Source organism: Rhipicephalus sanguineus, chromosome 3 (genome assembly GCF_013339695.2).
Source record: "Rhipicephalus sanguineus isolate Rsan-2018 chromosome 3, BIME_Rsan_1.4, whole genome shotgun sequence".
NCBI classification, from domain to species: Eukaryota; Metazoa; Arthropoda; class Arachnida; order Ixodida; family Ixodidae; genus Rhipicephalus; species Rhipicephalus sanguineus.
Window position 1 is genome coordinate 140,289,122 of NC_051178.1, and position 4,821 is coordinate 140,293,942.

The window sequence follows — 4,821 nt, forward strand, 5'->3', positions numbered from 1 at the left end:
GAGCCTCCAGTGACATCGACCACTGTTACCACCTCTGAGGCGCAAGGCGACGAGGACCCGGGAAAGCAGTCCGCAAGCAGCGATGGCGCAACCGATGCGACGTCGAAGGAAACCGCGCGGCTCAATTAGGGCGACAGCCGCACCTTTGCGATCGCTACTCTCTCTCGTTGATTTGGAGATTTTCGTTTAATAGTACGTTTTATTTTGTTCGTATCATGTTAGTGACTTCGATGTTTTATTATAACGTGATCATATAAAGACTTACCGTATTGAATTGCATCATTTCTTCCTCCTGTTCGATAGCGGTATTATAGACACGTGAATGACAAAACGTTCAAACAAGATAATTAAATCATGGCGCGAGTAACTGCTACTAGTTTTCGGATAGAACCAGAATAGTGTGAGCGGCAATATTGGTGTTAGCAACGACGATTGTATGGAGAAGTCTGCTCTCTGGCTGCATACAGAATCTGGATCTCCTGTATTCGCAGGACATTTAAATGGGAAAAATGAAACGAAAGAGAATGGTGCCTGGCCATATATTTTCCGATAAATTACAGGTCAATTTAAATAAGTTTTTCAGCACGTATTCGCAGCAGAATGTGTGTGTAGAAGTAATAACAGTCATATCTGGGATTATATGTCAGACTGCACTTAATAGAAAGAAAGGTGAACGCTGCTAATCTATTCTAAGCTGGAAATGTACAAGCAGACATTCAAAAGATTACACACAGTCGCAACTGCATTTGGTGATATCATGTAAAGTTGTAGTCTTCTGTTGGCGACATCGAAACCTTTGCCATTATACGCGAGACTTCCCCAAAACGCCCGGCTAACATAGAGTATACCCTTAGAATAACATAGAGCTCAGTCAACTGGTAAGTACTCATTCTAAAAGACGGGCCGTAGAAACACGGACACAAGAAAGAAGTCAAGACACCACAAGCAGCATTTGCACGCCCTGTCTTTTAGAATGAATAGCTAGAATACCCTACCCCTCCCTCTCGCATTGGCAAGCCGCTCTTCACAGCCCTCGTCGACCCGCGAAGACTGCTTGACCAGACTAGCCGGATTGTACCAGCAAATGGGGAGCTGGACTGAGGGCTCTGCCTGGCTCTGCCCTCTGGGACTGCACAAGCAGAAAACAATAGTCGGTGTTTTTACTGGTTACTCATTTTCTAAAACTGTGTTGGTTATATAGAAAATGTTTTCTTGGTACTAAAACACATTGAAAGCAGCATTTATTCTAGCAGTGTCAAGCAGCACGAAGACGGAGAAAAAACGACGCTGCTCTGGTAACCCAGGGTTACTGTTTCGATGCCAGCACTAGCATGAAACGGAATGATAAAAAAAAAAACTAGCTAAATGGCAGGCCTTTAGTAGTAGTAGTACTTAATACAGTTTCTTTAATTAGAGCCCTGTCCTTGAAAATATTTTGCAACAGCAAACATACGGATGTTCAAAACGAACTGACGCCACTGGCGCCGCCGTCGCCGTTGTCGTGATGTCCCGCCGACGTCGCACGCTCGACTTGGTTGCGGTGTGTGTCCGGTAAGACGGCAGCGCGCAACGCCTGTGGACCAGAGCCAATGGCTGGGGCACGGTCCTTCGTAAAAAAATTGGGGGACGCTTAAGCTTCGCCTTTAAGAGCTGAACGCGATAGCGATATTCTGTTCCTACTGCGCAGTTCGAACACTACGAGGGTTTAACAGAATGCGCCCACTAAGGCGTGTGCCTTATGTAATGGGTAGCATGCTTTAAACCAGGAGCAATTATGCGCGAGAAACTTCTTCGAAGTTGCGATGCACCCACTACGTGGTCTTAAGGGAATACGCGCACTATTGTGTGCGCCTTTTGTAATGGGTGGCTGTCTTTAAACCACGAAGTCGTTATGATATTGGCATGGTGTGACGCCCTATGGCAATGTACACTTGTACCACGCAATATTACTGCGATATTACATCTCGTACTGTGACACATGTATACAGGACGCGTATTTAAAACGCGTATTTAAGACGCGTATTTAAGACGCGTATATTAAAAGAAGCACCACCGCTATGTTTTCATACCAGTGCAGGCACCTTATCTGATAGTGACGCAGCGAATAAGATGAATGATTACTTTGTGACCAGTGCAGAATACAAAAACGATAGCAGTACAGCTCCCTGTGTTACATTAAAAGAGTACGGGCTTAAAAACTCCGTGTCACTATCTCCAGTGACATCAGAGGAAGTGATACAATTAATAAACCAGATTAAGAATAACGTAGCCGCTGGCTGTGATGAGATCAAGGCAACTCCGCTAAAATACGTAGCTGATATTATAGCTCCAGTGATTGTTTATATAATAAATAGAATGTTTGAAACTGGCATTTTTCCAGACCGCCTAAAACTAGCGAGAGTATGCCCCGTGTTCAAGGGTGGTGATAAAAGGCAATTCACAAACTACAGGCCAATATCCGTTCTTCCTGTTTTATCTAAGGTATTCGAGAATGCAATAAACGTACGCTTGTACAAATTCTTTGACAAGTATAATGTGATCAGTGAGGCTCAGTATGGTTTTCAAAAAATAAATCTTGTGAAGCAGCTCTGCTTAATATTAAACATGAACTAATCACAAACATCGAACACAGACTGTACTCACTCGGTTTGTTCATAGACTTTAGGAAGGCGTTTGATTCGGTATGTCACGAAGTACTAACGGGTAACTTAGCAAATATGGCGTACGTGGTGTGGTTCTTGAGTTAATGAAAGACTATCTGACAAATCGCCATCAATATGTTTGTATAAACAACAGTGCATCCACTTACTTAAACATTACAAGAGGAGTACCGCAAGGGTCAATTCTTGGCCCTCTATTGTTCATAATTTATATAAACGACCTGTGTGATGTCCCATGTTCTCCCAAGTTAATAATGTATGCTGATGACACTAACATATTCTTCAGCGGCACATCCATTCTAGAGCTTGAACACCAGGTTAATAACTACCTACAAAAGTTGTCCGCTTATCTTAGTTTGAATAAACTGCAACTAAATGTTAGTAAAACGAAATACATTGTGTTTGCCCCACCTAATAAGCCGCGTAACTATATTTCGGCTGTTTTATTTGAGGGCAAAGAGATAGAGCAAGTCACCAGCCAGAAGTTTCTAGGTGTATGGTTTTCCGAAGGCTTGACATGGAACACACGTATAGAAAAACTAACGGTAGAACTCAGTAAAACCGTTGGATGTTTATATAAGCTCAGCCCAGTCTTACCAAAGTGGTTACAACTAGAATTATATTATGCTCTTTTCTACTCTAAAATGACATACGGTATCTTGGTATGGGGTACTACTACACAAAAAAACTATCAAACATTACTAGCTCTTCAAAAAGAGTTTTGCGAGCATTCGAGCAGTACCATGGTATTATTAAGGACTTGAAAACTAAGCCACTCTTTGAAAAATACGTAATACTAACGGTAACAAAACTGTATCACTTCAAACTTCTGCAATGGGTGAAACAAAACAAGCCACAGTGTCTTCAGAACCCGCCTGACAATACGCATTATACCATGCGTCAGCAACGCCGGAAAATCCCAGCATTAAGGACAAATTATGGCAAGCAACACGTTCAGTATCAAATACCCACAATGTTAAATCGTTTACACGGTCTCATAGATGTCAATTCCATACCTTCGAACACCATTATCAAGTCCATCCTAATGAACCATGATATTGAGTATGCTTATTAAAGTTCCTATGCTTGATTTGTTACATCCTATCTATCAATTTGAGTTATGTGTTGTAGTTTCTTTTCTTATGCTTTATTTAACATTGTGTATTGATGAAGTTTCTTTTGAGATGAAGCTTTTGTGATGAAGTTCTTTTGTTATGTTTTCTCTGAAATTGTGTAACAAGAACATGCTAAATATTGTTGTGTTATTGTTTTATTTCTGAAAATATCTGCGACAGAGTGAGATGTCCAGCGGCCTGCGTGCCAAACTGTATTTAGGAGCAGAGGCCCCATGTCAGGCTATATAGCCTTTAGCCTCTGCTCCCGATCCTGTAAGAATTCAGGACAAATAAACTTCAATTCAATTCAATTTCTGGGAAGCATGAAAGTTACTTTCAGTGCAGCTCCAAGCAGAGGCGTGGCTGTGTGGTAGAACACCTGCTTGCCACGCAGACGGCCTGGGTTCGATTCTCATTCGGACCCAACATTTTTATTATTTATTTTATTTGCAGCTTTTTCGATTTTTCGGTCCCGGACATGATGATGATTTTTCGCTCACAACCAACGGCCCCGACGCCGACAGCGCAATTTCTGCGATACGAGCTCTTTAACGCTATCGCGTTAAAACAATCACGACACAAAGACTGAATTTACTCGGAAGAGCGGCAGAGAGGAAAGAGGACAGTGCGGCGATAGGCTTGCCTGTCGCATACACACTGTGACGTCCAAAGGCGTTCGCAGGGTTCCCCTTCAGGGGGGGGGGGGCGAAGGTAAAAAAAGGTTCATCGCAGCGCCCCCCCCCCCCCCATGCTGCTAAGTCGAAGTATGGGGCAGACTTCGCCCCACCCCTCCTAGGTGACTAGCCCCCCCCCCCCCCCCGTGCGCACGCCTATGGTGACGTCAGGGGGGGCGCTAGTGATGGGTCACATATCACATAATACAGAGTCTGTCCAGTTAAGAGGCGAGTAAACATGTTAACAGTGCAAATGAAAAATATCGCAACGGTGGCAAGGAACGCCGCAGATTAAAGAAGAGGAAGATCGGGATGACAGGGAAAGAAGACGAAGAGAGGCTGTTTTTGCATGGCGACGGTTTGAGCGTTCGT